The sequence below is a fragment of the Bacillus rossius genome, chromosome 11, assembly GCF_032445375.1.
Source record: "Bacillus rossius redtenbacheri isolate Brsri chromosome 11, Brsri_v3, whole genome shotgun sequence".
Lineage (NCBI taxonomy): Eukaryota > Metazoa > Arthropoda > Insecta > Phasmatodea > Bacillidae > Bacillus > Bacillus rossius.
In genome coordinates, this window is record NC_086338.1 from 17,411,066 (window position 1) to 17,427,567 (window position 16,502).

A 16,502-nucleotide genomic window follows, 5' to 3' on the forward strand; every position below is an offset into this window, starting at 1 on the left:
AGCGAGCAGTGCCTTAAGAACTTAATCCTCAAGAACATGTAGAATCAAGGAAAGTAATAATCTATGTAATCATTGGGAGAATCAAATTTTGGTGTAATACTTTAAATTTTTGTTAATGTAATCATTGGTTTGTTAAGTTGTAATATGTATTGTTTTAAATGATTTTGGGGCGCCCCCTTAACTTTGTTACTTACTAAGATCTTTATTATCATGTCGAAATAATGCTAAAACAAAACCTCTTAATAATAAACCAGGAAAACCTATAGACCAAATGATTTATGTAGTGTATATATTTATCATATACCGTCTTCGATATAACGATCCACGAACTCCCAAGTTGCATGTGTGCAGGGAGTATAAAATTTGTCTGTTCACCGCCTCGTGCCCCTTCTAGTAAATAACAATAATTTTCTTAATATTTTGCTTAGCAATTTCCAAGTTTTGTTTTATTTAAAATAAAATAATATAATTTTAGGGCACGAGGGGCGTTACAAACTTTTTGTGAATTTTATTCACTATATAAGTGTCAGGGTACACAGTTACTTGAATCTCCGGACCATAAGAGCCGCCTTTAATTTCATTACCGTCCAAATCACTCAAATGAAACACACGTGGAAAACTATGCGTAACTTTGACTACTCTGAAAACCTCTTGTGACCACCTCGGTTTGAATCCCTTCTCAACCAACGTCTTGTGTTTTGAGATACGTACATAGGAACCAACGCGAGCATTTGACTGTCTAGGTACTAATCTCAATAACATAAAATATTTCTGTAGTTAACTGTATTAATTACTAATTGATCTAGAGCAGCGGTTCTTAACCGGTGGTCCGCAGACAACTGGTGGTCCCTGGAGGCATTCCAAGTGGTCCGCGAAACCATTCTAATAATATGTGACGTAATGAGTAGAGTCGAAACAACACGAGCCGCGCGTGGCACGAGTCCGAAGGCGAAATGCGGTGCAAGAGGGCGGGGGGGTGGCGGTTTCGTTCCATTCGTTATTTGTTTTATCGGCGCAGGTTGCCGATCGTCACTTGTAGCGTCGACGATGTAATGAGCGGTAGGTATTTGTAATGCAGCCTTGAGAGAGTGACGAGTACTTGCCTACTACAGTACTTGGTTTAATTTTTTAAGTTTGTCAGCAAAAAGTAAAAAAAATTCCTTCGTGCACGAAAGTAGTTATAGTAAATAACTACTCCAGATATAAATACTACGTAGGTAAGTAAAATAAATATTATCTATTTGTTTGGTTTAGGTATGCCACACAACTAACTAATTGCGGATTACCAATTTTACTTTATATTCGTCACATTGTAAATCTGCTAGGTTTCTTATTAGGTACCTACTGTTGTTTTTAATCATTTTTATAAAACTGATAATAATGCAAATTTCAGTACTTTTGTAGGTTAGGTTAACCGTTTTAGTGAGCAATTAAAAACGAGCCTTATTTGACTTGCATTGTTTGTTTTTTCGGGTTAAACCTTAAGGTACGATTCCAACGGTGTGCTGCACTGTGCTGCACAGTATTTTGGTGGAATCGTACCAATTGAGAGGCAAAGTCGGGAATACATAATAATGTAATTTCGGTGACAATGCAATTGTTTGGTATTATTGAGCAGATTATGATGTATATGTAAGTATAGGTACCTACTTAATAAAACCGATGTATTTGGGCTCATTTGATACATCTTAAGTAGTAGATACTTTAACCGTCATTCCCACAGCTGGCCATAGACTTCACAAATAAAAAATTGTCTAAACAACACATTTTTTTATCTATAAGATAAGGTATACATGTAATACATAAGGTATACATAAGATAATACCTGTCTGTATTATCACTAAAACTTTGTTTTCAGGAAAATGCCACCAAAAAGAAAATATGACGACGACTATATTAAGCTGGGATTTACTTCAATAGAAATTAATGGAGAAACTAGACCGCAATGCGTTTTATGTGCAACTGTTCTTTCTTAAGACGCTTTAAAACCGGCAAGGTTGGAACGTCATTTGAAGACCGTGCATCCGAAGTTCTGTAAGCATTCGCGAGAATTATTTGAAGGCAAACTAACAAATCTTAAAAAAATAAAACTTGAACCCAGTGGAACAAGTTATTCATCATCTGAAAATACATTATCTGCATCATTTGAAGTTTCAAAATTGATTGCGAAATCGAAAAAAGCACACACAATCAGCGAATCTTTAATAAAGCCCTGTATGCTCAAAGTTGCAGAGGAGCTTTTAGGCGCGGAAGCTCAAAAGATAATTCGTGAAATACCGCTTCTAATGACATTGTTAAGTCACGCATTCAAAAAATGTCAACTGATATTGAAGACCAAGTTATTGACAAGATTAAAAACAGCCCTTATTTCGCATTTCAATGTGATGACTCTACCGATGTTTCGCAGTGCTGTCAATTACTTGTATTTATTCGATTTTTGGAGGACAATAAAATGTTTAAAGAAGAGTTATTATTTTCTCATGAACTTAAACGACGTCGCATGGTGCAAATGTTATGAATGCTACAAGTCAATATATGGAGGAACATGGACTTATGTGAGAAAGGCTTGCCGGGTTTTGTACTGACGGTGCTCCTGCTATGCTTGGTTCTCGCTCTGGTCTTGCAGCATTTATAAAAACCAAATATCCCTCCTTAATTACGACGCACTGCGTTATTAACTGTCAAGTATTGGCTGCCAAAACGCTCCCGGAATGTTTCACTATGGCTCTGAAAACTGCTATAAAAGTAGTTAACTTCATTAAAAAGAGCGCACTCAATACTCGTCTATTCAAACAGTTGTGTTCTGACATGAACTCTGAACACGAAACTCTGCTTTTCCACACATAAGTTCGTTGGCTTTCCAAAGGAAACATGCTGTAGAGGCTGTACGAACTAAGAGAGGAAGTACAAATATTCTTAACTAACAAGGAAAACAAAGATTTGCTAGATCAGTTCTGCAAGCCCGAATATAAGGTACGTATTTTTATTTGGTCTACTTTCTTGCGCAAATAAATAAATTGAACCTTCTACTGCAAGGGTCAGGAAATTTGAAGATGCAAGGCATGAGCAACATATTTGCATATGAAGATAAAATCAGGGTATTTATTGCAATAATCGAGCTATGGATCAATATGGTCGAAAGAAAAAACTTTTCTGCATTTGATACGCTCAACCAAATTATTGACGGAATAGGTGCAGATATCAAAGAAGAAATCCAGAAGAACATGATGATTCATTTGACTTATTTAAAAAGTGATTTCAATCGCTATTTTCCTGACTGTAAGGACAAAAGTATTCAGAAACTGATCCGGAATCCTTTCATTGTCAATGTTTCCGATGTCTCCGATGAAATTCAAGTAGAAGTGATTGAAATGCAACACGACACGAACTTAAAAGATACATTTGAATCAGGAATAAATCTTGAAGATTATTGGAGCCAAAAAGCAATTTCTTTTCCAAAGCTTCAAGACATTGCTATACGTTACCTAACTTTATTTTCATCGACGTATCTATGCTAGCAGGGATTTTCGACGCTTCTGATTATTAAAAACAAGCATCGACATTGGTTGGATGCCACTGCCGACATGCGTTTAGCTTTGAGTAGCACTGAACCAAGAATTCAGAAGTTAGTAAAGAGTATGCAGCCACAAAAATCACATTAAATTAAAATCTGTAACTTTTAGATTTTTGCCAAAAAATTAAGAAATGAGTGCTAATTATAAAATTGTGCTTGTTTTCTTTATCAAACAACCCTTTATTTAGGTTTTTAGGTAAACCAACTGGGTGGTCCCCGGCAAGACGTACATTTGGTAAAATGGTCCCTCATAACTAAAAGGTTAAGAACCACTGGTTTAGGATCTATTTTCTTAACATATCTGTAAAATGTTTGTAGCAAAGAGTTATTCATCACAGCATTCGTAGCCATGCCTATAGTTCGGTGGAATCTTATAATTGTAGACAGAAAGTAATTTCGGTAAAATTGTAAGTTACTTATTGTTTCCTTGTGCCGAGAACTCACGGTAAAGCATATCCTTTAATGTTCTATTAAAAAGTTCTACAACAGACGCCTTGACTTCACTATAACTGGAGCAATGATTAATTGCATCTTTTGCATTAAGGCTAGAAAATGTTTAATATAAAATTCTGCTCCAGCGTCGCTTTGAATATTCTTAAAACTTACCACATCTTTTAAAATACCTTTCATGGCCGCGGTGACTAATAATCCTGTCTTTTGTTTAACTGGAACCGCATAAGCAAGTTTGTTATAAACATCTATAGCAGTAAGGATGTACTTGAAACAGCTATTTATCCTGCTGTACAGAATCATCTCCCCCAAATCAACCTATAATAAATCACGATGCCCATAGGTCAACACAGGTCTACGAGGAAAAATCCTACGAACTCCGTGATGCAGTACATTAGCAATACCACGTGCGACACTCATTTCGCAATGTAACCCGCTTCCTTCAACTCTTCAAGAATTGATATCACCTCATTGCTATGTCCGGTATGGCCAGCAGCTTGCGAGGCCATTAGTAATCTGAGGCGGGAAACAATCTGGTTTGGGTTGTCCCAATAAACAAATTGCTTTGTGCATTGCAAATCAAATGTTTTCTGTAACAAACCACTTCCTCGCTGAGGTGAGTCAATAATCGGAAACAATCTTTTAATGATATCAAACTTTGCATGTGTTTCGCTTTTATAATGTTTTGTCGTAGGATCATTTATTTTATAATAAGCATTTGTAATATCTAGTAAATGTCCGTATTGTTTAAAGACGGACTCTGAGTAGGTGTGTGGCACTCGGTGGAATAATAATTCAAATAAGCCAGGAGCAGTCTGTATCAATTCTTCGTTGACACAAATTAAATTATTATCGTGAAAAAATACTTCCGTATCCTCTAAGAACCAATGGTTGTTGCGTTTATAGAGATCGTAGGTCCCATCACCCGAGCGAAGGCTGTAGCTCCGTAAATAATTCTGTACTTCCCCCAAAGAATCAGTCATAACATCGCGACGTATACTAGTGTCAGAATCATAACCATCACTCATTACCGGATCTGGTTTCACCTCTGAAGACTCTTGTTTCGGAACAATTTGATGTTGCTAGATAGACTGCATGAGCGACGAGACTTGTCCAAGCTTATCCAAATGCGATTTAACAGACTTGAACATATCCTGATTAATTGCATCCCTCTCCATTCGCGCTCGCTTAGCCAAAATATATTTGGCACGTTCCTTATGACATGATCTAAAGCATTTGCCTTGGCAGACATGAATTAAGATAACCATACAGCATAAAGACTTTTTATATACAGAACTATAAATTGTCTAGAGCTATGTATTTTAAGGAGTCGGTCTCTGAGGTGTGGGTCGCTTAGCAACAGTCCTCGCAGTCGATGCATAAATCAATCCATCAACACCATTCTTCACAACACCAATAGTACGAGCCAATTAAGAAACCCGTTGGGATATGTCAGAGCTACTAGCAGTAAGTTACAATATCAGTTCCGCCAAGATATTGTTATAACATCCTTTACCTTTTCTACAATCGTATTCTTAAATAGATCGAGTTTATTCTCCAACAAATTAACATATATATCACCCATCTTTGTTGGCAGTACCGACAGACGAGAATTGATTTTATCCACAGACCGCAAATCAAGCAAATCCATGCGGAAAAGCACGATAAAATTGGCACTATCCCGAAGCAAATATTTATGTATTCTGCCATAAGTTTGACCTAGGTAAACACAATCAACATGTGCGTGTCGACCCATAGAAAAATACTGCTGTATGATTCCTTGTTTCTCTCACATTATATCGTCGAACACAAACACTGAATTGGCCCTGGCCTCGCTATGAGGTATCACATCAGCATTTTCCATATACGGGAAAAATCCCAAACCTTCCACCGCTCTAAGAATCGTAGCCAACCATTGATACTTTGGTTGTTGCAGCGATTTTGAATATAGATACACATTCTCAAACCGAAGACCGTTCGGTTCCTCGAGTAAACTAAGTAGGACACACGTTTTTCCGCATTCGGGCAGACCGACAATCAAACATCTTATCATCGAAGGTAATAAAGAACCATGCCACGACTCATGAGCACTGGCTTCATCAGCCTGTGTAATCTGCACAGGCAGCAACTCGCGCTGTGGCATTACTTCCATAACGCAACTAAACAGAAAACTATAATAACAGCATACTTATACCAACTCGAATCAGTATAGTGTTATGCTTTGTACACGAAAGAAGGTACAAAGAGGTGGAGGAATAATATACTCTGTTATTAACAAGCTGCCAGTAGAATTACATCTGCAAGGATATAATTTCTGCGGTCCAGGAACGAAACTCGCCAAGAGGCTAGCACGCGGTGATACAGGTGTCAACTCCATTGACGAAGCGTGTCGTCTCCACGATATTAGCTATTCTAAAAGTAATAACCTAAGTGACAGACACATAGCCGACAGTATATTAGCGAACCAAGCCGCACAAATTGCAAAGAATCCCGCAACAAAATTCGGTGAAAAGATCGCAGCGTGGGGAGTCAATAAGATAGTGAGAGTAAAACGTAAGATTGGCGGCGGTGTCTCAACAAAGAAAAAACTGCGAAAAAAGGTGGACTATTACCTTTCATCTTCCCAGCGCTGGCAGCGCTAGGCAGTTTGATAGGTGGAGCGGTGGGTATAGCCAAGACCGTTAACATGGTGAAACATCAGGCTAGAATGTTATGCCAGAACACACAGCAAAATAGTAAATTGGGGGTGCTTGCAAAAAACGGTTCGGGTCTATACCTGCGTCCCTACCCCAAGTCAGGGGGAGGGGTCAAGCTTAGAAGAAGGAAGAGGGGCAGGAAAAGGAAATGAGGATACTGAGTAACCTGCCAAAGTGAGCCCTTACCACCACAGATCTAAAGACAGCAATTAGGAAATAAAAAATTCCATAATTTAGAAATGTGTTTATGAAGGATAAATTACCAACAAAACCATATCACAATGAGAGCAGTATTATTAATTTAGATACATGTAAGTGACCCGGAACACATTGGGTAGCATACGCCAAGACCGGTTGTACGGCTCAGTATTACGATAGTTTTGGAGACCTACCACCCCCTTTAGAAATGCAGCGATACCTGAGCGGCTGCAAAATAACATATAATTACGATAGACAGCAAAAGTTAAATTCATTCAACTGCGGTCACTTATGCATAAAGTTTCTCATCTTGGTATATAAGATGCATCAACCATAGCACACGCAGTCGAACCTCTATAGTGCTTCGAAAGAACATGTCCATCATGCTAATAGTAAGTGGAAACACATCGGAACTGTATTCAACACACTTCCCTCCGATCGACGTAAGTGATGGGTTATGGCAGCTTGCTCTCGTGGATTTTACCGTATACAATTCTATCCCGAACGTGGACGAAAACAACCGGATATTCAGGTACAAGCTGAAGAATGAAGAGAAGACCAAGAGATAAAATTACACATAAGTTCCAACGAGTTCTTAGACATTGAAACGTATAAATTAAACAACACTTACTCACTGATGTAATGTTTTCGTTGAAAGGTAATCCAAACACTCTACAATGTGTATTGCAAAGCAATGCACAAATCGACTGCACTGGCGACTGCTCCCTAGCCCCGATGCTTGGTTTCGAACCGGAAGTCTATAAGGCGAATATAATTCACGAGTCGACCCAGCCTGTAAACATGATGCCGGTAAATATAATTAGAATCACGGCGAATATCATTGGCCACAGCTTCCTTAATGGAAAACCAAACAGTACGATACACGAATTTTCCCCGAATGTTCCTCCAGGATATAAGCTCAGTGATAAGCCTCAAACACTCATTTACAGTCCGGTTACCATGCAACAAATACGAGAGTTGGTTATTAGACTGGCAGACCAGAATGGTAAATTAATCAACCATAGAAATGAGGTGATTACACTACGCTTATATTTGAAAAAAGTATGGGGGTAAGATACTTTGGTTTGCATAAAGGGGCTGGGCTGAGCAAGCATAGAGCCAGTACGAAAGCAAACATCAAGCGGTTAACACCTGTCAACATGAGGTTCCTAGAAAAATTAGGTTTCAAGGTATTTCCAAATGGAATATAGTATACTCGATGTTCAACAGTCACCATAGTTTGACGATGCAGTCTCAAATTGTGAAATGCACACGTACAAACCATACATTGCGGGACCGCACAAGCCAAGTTCCGAGATAGTTATAGCAATACAAAACTCTCATGTGTATATGCACATTGCTAAATCATTTCTGCGAATTCGCTGTGCATTCACGAAGCCAAACGGGCAAAAACCAGACAATGCAAAAATCGTAAACAATGGTATACTACATATGATAAAAACAGAATATCATTAGAACTTAACGGTGTGACAATCGTCAAGGTACACAAAGTTGGAATTGTGACAATGATTAAAAACTATTTATCGTGCACGCGTATTGAAAAAGCTGTAAGTAAGATGGCAGGATGGTGTCCAGACAGTGATTACAGTTTACCACTTACAGCACAAGGCGAGTTTGAAATATGTGTCCCACTGAACCAGTTGCTAGGCTTTGTAGAAGATTACAAACAAATATTAATAAATTGTAAACAAACGCTCGTTATAATCACCGCAAACAGTTATATTAACGCTATAATGGACACAAGTGATCAGCCACAGCAAGTGACATTAAGTTTGCAATCTATCGACTGGCTTGTTCCGCATGTAACCGTAAGCCCCACCCAGAGCACACAACTGTTTAAAATGGTTGAAAAAGTCGCGACATAGATATGGCTTTCAGATCGTGGGGAGTAGAAGTATACCCAAGTTTACCACCATCAAAGAGTGTCAGTTGGGCTGTAAAATCTAGCTTCTCTAGCGAACGCCCTCGTTATATAATAGTGGCATTTCAAACCGGCAGGCATAATGTTCAAGCCGCAAACATCTAAATTCGATCATTGTAATTCACAAAATATCAAGGTCTATCTTAATTCCGAGGTGTATCCATATTCGGACCTAGCAATAAACTTTACGAATGGTTACTACTTACTTGCATATAATATGTACTCAGACTTCCAAGCGAGCTACTACGGTAGACTAAATACACCTCTACTTGACTCAGAGGGATTTAAAGATAAAGCCCCTCTCTTTGTATTCGATGTGCCATGTCAAAACAAAAAAAAACTAACCTCAACCATCATAGATTCTAAAATAGACATTACCGCAGCAAACAATATACCGCCGCTAGCACAGGCATATGCCATTATTCTACACGATAGATTAGTATCGTTCAACCCGAGGGATCAAAGTATTAAAATAATGAGCTAAACGCGATGTAGTTTCAGTCGTGTCTCAGCTGCCATGGCGAAGTGTATTAACCTTTAAGGCTTCTTCTCGCAGCATGGGTTTATCGTTAAGGAAGTTAGCATTGCAGACTCGGAAGGGATTGTGATTACGCGCTCGTTTCATCCACCATTTGCATGGGAACATTTAATTAGAAAGCATCAACGAACAAATACATGGCTCACCAACAACTTCTACAATCTGAAATGGGAAGACGGAATATTTCCCTACACAAGTCTGCCAAACATATTGGCGGCACACCTGAGTGGAACTTTAATGGTCACCAAGGCCGAACAGAAACATTGGCTAGCTAAACATTGTCGCAAACATGTTCGCATAGTGGATGTTAAAAGTGAATATGGCTGCCCATCATTAAAGATATTAGATAAATCGTAAAGCAACAACCGCAGTGGTACAAGACCAGTATCGTCTCGTCACAACGCAGCGCTGCTCATAGCCTGGATGGTTAAAAACATTGCCAGGAACAATGAGAAGGCGGAAATGTCAAAGGAGGAGGAGGGGTATGTGGAGATGCGGGATCAATGTCGCAGTTAGGCTCCAAGGTCGCAACAAGTGGCGAGAGCGTAAAAAACAACAACAGGGGATGATGAGATGTCGGTATAAATTTACCTCGGTGGTCCAGAGCTAACCAGTCAACAGGCCCATGCATGCGTAACGACCTCGAAGCATCCAGAATACCTGCTGAAGAATCCTGTTATGTAGAGTTGTGTACCAGATCATCACATCGTCGCTATGACCTGCAATTACCAACAAGATGGATACAAACGCATAACACGCCTTGTAGTCACCATTTGTGTCCAGTGGGGCGAGCCTACATATTAAAATTAAACAAATTCTCAGTGCCTTCGTATCTAAATACCCAAGTAACAGGTCGTGCACCGACACGTTGCCGTTTGATGCCACTCCTCCTCATTCAATGTACTGTTCAGAGTGCTGCGATTGCATAATACAGTTAATTATCCATCTGGTAAATATTGTTTTAAATAGACACGCAGGTCCGTGCGTGAACAGTCATGCAGAAACAGTGACGGTGTAAAGATGGCTAGCTTTAATCCCCGGAACATGTTTCCAGATGTAAATCCAGGCGTAGGCAGTCTTGAGTATAGCGAGTGGAGTCAGGGCGCGTTGAGACATGTTACGGAAGAATTTGACTCTACCGTCCACTCGAAACATATACACAACCCAAGACCAGAAGACCTGTCTCTAGTAGTGATTCCTTGCCCTGGATTCGGAGAGTGCTGCGTTAGTATGCTACGCAATGATACAACTCTACCCGCAACAAGTGAAGAGGTTTACGCACATGCCTTCGAACTACCAGCTACGCACCCGCCATTTCCCGCCTGCAGACAGACTTCACTGCTGCCGCCGCCGTCAGTAGAACCGAGACGCCGACGCCGCCATTCCTCCCGCAGAGCGCGGGGCCTTGATGAGGGTGACCTAGGTCCAGCGGTGAGCAATGACCGCTACCAACTATTGGACGAAAGAGTGTTAGGCATTGCCAGAACCGCACTGTGCAAATTACTTACAGACATTATAAAGAAAATATAATGTATTATTCGTTTTCATTGTAATTTAATTTTTTTTTTTCCACATTTTGTATTATACATATTTTATACATAAAAATTGATCTCAGTGTAATGTAACTTACATTTTTCATACATAATTGATTTCAGTGTAATTTAACATACATTATTTATATGTAAAAATTGATTTCAGTGTAATTTAACGTAATATTATTGTCACATTTAATTATACGTAAAATTGATTTCAGTGTAATTTAAATTAATATCTTTATAAGTAATACTTAACTGTTGTTAGTATCGTTTTTTAAAGAAAATATGTTTTTATCGTTTAATATGTACATGTAAATCTAACCCCCAACAGGTGTGGACTATCGTTGACTAATAAAAACAAAAATGTCTCGATGTATTTTTTTTCTTTCTACTTGACCCTGAAAACCACATAAATATGTTTTATGAACTAATGTGTTCACACATAATTGATGGCTTAAGACGAAAAACATCTGTGTGACGTACATGTTAATGGATGTGTGGTGAAAGTGTGGCCAACCCGGACAGACTTAGATGGACATGCATAAATTCAGCCGGCGGGAGGTGAATGCTTGCATTTGATGTCCACGCATGCTACATGACGTAAGTCTCTACTGCAACATGCTTGATTCAACTTATTTTGTTTTACAAGACTTCTGTTACTGCCAACATTAACTTGTATTACACGCTATATTTTTTACACATTTTCTATTTATCCCGTCTCTACGCGGGGCATAATCCCCTTCCAGACTGCGGGGCGGGGAGTGTTAATTGCAGCTCCCCTCCCCGACTGTGGGTGGGGTAAGGTCTGTTGACATGACAACACGGCGCGGAGGGGAATGCGCTCAGTCGGGTTTACGACGCGCGCAGAGTAACATGCTCACATAGCTTGGGAGGGGATTGCGCTCAGTCACGCTTACGGCGTTACATGTACACATAGCTTGAGCCTCACTCAGTATACACAAAACCGTTTCCTTTAATATTAACAGGAATAATATTTTTTTTATGTTTCCAGAAAGTTATTTATATTGCTGAACATAACTTCCTGTCTTACCCCTCCTCACCATGTCTACTCCCCCCGCGGCGAAGCGACCCCGTCCCATTGAGGCTTCCACGTCGGACACTCGCGACAGCGCGCGGGCGTCCGGGGTGGAGCCGCAAGAAGCTGGTGACTTGCCTCCCCTGCAGAGTGTTATCTTGGACTCTGCTTTTGCTAACCAGATAGTGGACTTTCGGATCACACGATGTTGAGTCTATTGATCCCGATTTGGACCGGTTTCTACAGAGATGTAGGGTTCCCTTTTTGGCCTTAACTTCCATCTTGATAAGCCCCTTTAAAGTTTATATTTCACTCTCGGCTTCATTTGTTAAGGAATCTGAGGAGGGAGGCGAGAGTGAGACATTTCATTTTACAACCCACTCAGCCACGGTACTGCTCTCTGATGAGGTAGGGGAAATCTATGATTCAGTATTCATTCCGGAAATCAATAGGAATGTTAGCGATTTCGCTGCTCGTGGCAGTAGGTGGGCTCTACAGCGATTGATTTACATGGATGTACATGTTTCAAGCTGTAGAGATTTCACTGTTGGCGCGCCGCACACGAAATTACCGACGTTTTTGTCCAACAGGAAAGCTTGTGTCAATATAGAATGTCCCGAGCAGCATTTCTTTCTGTATGCCGTTATGACAGGTGTGATGCCGGCAGAAGCCCATGTTAATTAACCGAGCCAGTTCGTATCCGGATCCACTTGTGGCTTTCAATACATCTGGTTTGAGTTTGCCGTCTACTCTCCATCAGATTAAAACATTCGAGAGGAACAATAATATTTCCGTTAACGTTTATGCATGCGTAGACAGTAAGGGGAGTATTGTTGATGATTGTTTTAGTGGCAAATCTGGATCCTCTATCCAGCCTCTTCGCATATCCTCTGAGCGTAGAGTAAGGCATGTAAATATTTTAGCGATTTGTCCTAGTGGCGCGACAGAGCACCTGCACTTTGTTACAATTAAGAGTATGTCCAGATTATTATGTTCCCAACTCTCAAAGGCTACTTGTAAGAAATGGATTTGCGAGTGCTGTCTCCAATACTTCTGAAGTGAAGACAGGTTAACATCACATACTGTTCTCTGCAGCCAGCATCAAGCAGTATGTTCCTGTTTCCCTACAGAGGAGAACAAATATTTACAATTTACAAACATTGCAAATCAGGATCACCTCAGCTTTATTGCATACTGTGACACCGAGTCATACCTTAAGCCAATATTCACCTGTTTACCCGGTGATGAGACATCTAATACCACACGGGTAAACCAACATGTACGCATGCAGCATTTTGTTAGTGTGTGTATTCGATAGCTCTTTGACCAAGTATGTTCAATTAGAGGGTGATAATTGTATTGCTGAAATGGTCGCCGAATTAGTTTCAATGACAAAGTGGGTATGTGATATTTATTGAAAGACCAATCCTGTTAAGACGCCGACTCCAGCCATCTCTGCAAGGCTGCAAGTCAAACACATTGCCATATCTGTAAGAAGGTATTGGCTGGGCGAAGGTGCTTGATAACTGCCATTTGACTGGTGAAATACGTGGTTATGCCCATTCGAAATGCAACCTAGCTTTCAGGATGCAAAAGAAACAGCTTGTTGCGGTTTTTCATAATTTACAAAATTATAATGCCCACTTTTTAATGAAGCACTTAGTTTCGCGGCGGATTGCACAGCCGGATGGCTCCTTTATTGTGGAGAATCCTGGCGAGGACAAAGTCCTAGGCGTAACTCTAGAGAGTTACAAATGTATTACTAAGTACATACATGCCTCAGGTAATGCGCAAGGAGGCATGCACGCTGTGCGTCTTCGATTTATTGATTCACTTAACTTTTTTAATTCATCTCTGGAAACTCTCGCTGGCAATCTCATGCCTGATCAGTTGAAACTCACCCGTTCAATGTTTCGGGATGCCGCACAGTTTCAGTTAGCTACGCGTAAAGATGTGTTTCCCTATTACATTGTAAAGTCTAGTGAACAATTGCAGACTGCCTCGCTACCACCAAAGGAAGCGTTCCATTACTTATTGAGTGGCACTGACGTGAGTGATTTGGATTATACTCACGCTCAAAAGTTTTGGGACGTCTTCCATTGTGCCACATTGAAAGAGTACGCACTTAGTTACCTTGAGGTGGATACTTGTTTGCTGGCCGACATATTCGAGTCGTTTAGGTTCATTTGCCTACAGCATTATTCATTAGATCCCGCTCATTACATTACCGCTCCCTCGTTTGCATGAAATGCACTTATAATTAAAACCGGTCTGCATCTTGAACTTGTGACCGACCCGGATATATACCTCTTCCTAGAGTCTGCCGTTCATGGAGGTATTACAAATGTAAGTCGACATCACGCGAAAGCTAATAATGTTTACATGTCCAATCACGACCCGAGCCTTCCATCTTCTTACATCTGATATTTCGATGTTAACACTCTGTATGCTCACACAATGTGGGATAAGCTTCCTGTGGGTAATTTCCAATGGGTTCCCAGGGATGAGTATACGAGTTGGGATTTTAACACCATTGACATCGATGGTGATACATCATTTTCCGCGGTATTAGATTTGACCTTTCCCGATGGTTGTCACAATCGCCTATCAGATCTGCCTCTGGCCCCTGTGAATGGCGTACCACAGAAAGGCCATATGAGTAAATTACTGTTAACTCTCGCGCAGCATACTAAATATGTTGTCCATGCTAAAACACTGTGGCACTACGTTCAGTATGGGGCAGTCATTGGCCAGGTTCACTGCGTGCTGTGGTTTGAGCAGGTGGCCTGGATGAGGAATTACATAGCCTTTAATGCTGAGCGTCGTGCCCAGGCTGTGAACACCTTCGAGAAATTGTTTTTTAAATTACCGTCAAACTCTGTGTACGGAAAAAGTCTAGAAAATACACGAAAGCATAAGGATATACGCATCACTTCTCGATACAATTCCATTTATTGGGCCGCTGAGCTGATTGGTCGTCCAACATTCAAGGCTCGGCAAATCATCGATGAGAATTTAGTCCTCATAGAGTTGCAAAAAGGGTCATTACCTTTGATCGACCATTGTAAACAGCTGTCGCCATTTTAGATTTATCAAAATTGGTTCTATACGAATTTTTACTATAATTACATGCAAAAGAAATTCCCTCCACAGTCTCTGCATCTCTTGTACACGGATACGGATTTGTTGATTTACCATGTTGTGTGTGACAACATTTATGATTCGATTCACCCCGATTTAGCTTCACATTTTGACACTTCAAATTATGCGCCAGGTAATGAGCAATGCTTCCCCTTGGTCAATAAGGGTGTAATAGGGGTGATGAAGGATGAGGCCGCTGGCAATATCATCACGGAGTTTGTTGGTCTTCGCCCGAAGCTTTAAGCATTTAAGATGGAGGATGGCTCTTCTACGCGTAAGGCCAAGGGAATCAAGGTCAGCGCACTGCGTTCACTCCTGTTTCCTCAATACCTGGATTGCTTGCTTCGAAATTCACGGGTTCTCGCGACCCAATACCATTTCCGATCGCGAGGCCACACTGTGTTTACGGAGAGTGTGACCAAGGTAGCATTGTCTTCAGGAGATGATAAGTGTTGGCTTTCTGAAGACTGTGTAGGCACTCTACCTTGGGGACATAAAGACCTAAGCCTTTCCCCGGACCACGATTAGCCTTTCCCTGTATACATTTATTTATTTCACTTTTATAAAAATGTCAAAATAATTTAATTTTTCTTTTACACATGTTAACGTAAATTATTTTCAGGTTATCTGTTTTATGCTGTAGCGACTGCGTGTGTATTGTTCTGCAGGTCTCCCCACAAGATGGAGGTGTCCACGCTCGAGGATTTGGAGAGACGTATACCACCAGAGATATGGGAACTATTTTTCACGAAGGAGGTGGTTGAGAGATACCCACATACATCATCCTCTGTGGGACTTCCCAACGGAGCTGTGGTGTTTGCGGGGCCTTCGGGGACGTGTCCCTGGGGTCGTTGCCAACCATGGATGAGCAACGTAGATACTATATATGCCAAATAAATAAACCCAACATTCTTTTTTACCCTTGTGTTGTATACATTATTTATTTTTCCACCTCTGTATGTTCCTTATGCTTACTCCTTAACTGTATGCAGTGATGGTTTGACCTTGAGTTCGCTGTGGTAAAAACTTTCACTTTCACCCAGCAGGTTAACACATTCCTGATCGCCGTCACACGAGCGGCGCACGAGTGATCGTTCAACACTCTTTCCTACACAGTGTTTGTACATCATTTATTTAAATTTATATTTATACTTATTTTATTTGACACATTGGTAGAGAGCCAATTACTACACGGTGTTTGTACAACAATTATTTAAATTTACTTTACTTGACATAGTAGAAGAGATATATTTTATAGTCTTTGGCCTAACTATGCTTAATACATATCTATGCTTATTACTTAACACACTGGCACAGAGCCAATTACTACACGGCGTTTGTACAACGCTTATTTAGATTTATTTTACTTGATGTAGTGGAAGAGAAATATTT

The 16,502-nt window shown here is 40.3% G+C and overlaps 1 protein-coding gene across 2 annotated transcripts in view; it reads right to left on the reverse strand.

The window, feature by feature from the left end:
• Window positions 1-16,502, reverse strand: part of LOC134536500 (5-hydroxytryptamine receptor-like) — a 202,503-nt gene that overhangs the window by 163,202 nt on the left and 22,799 nt on the right. The gene's annotated exons all lie outside the window — the stretch shown is intronic.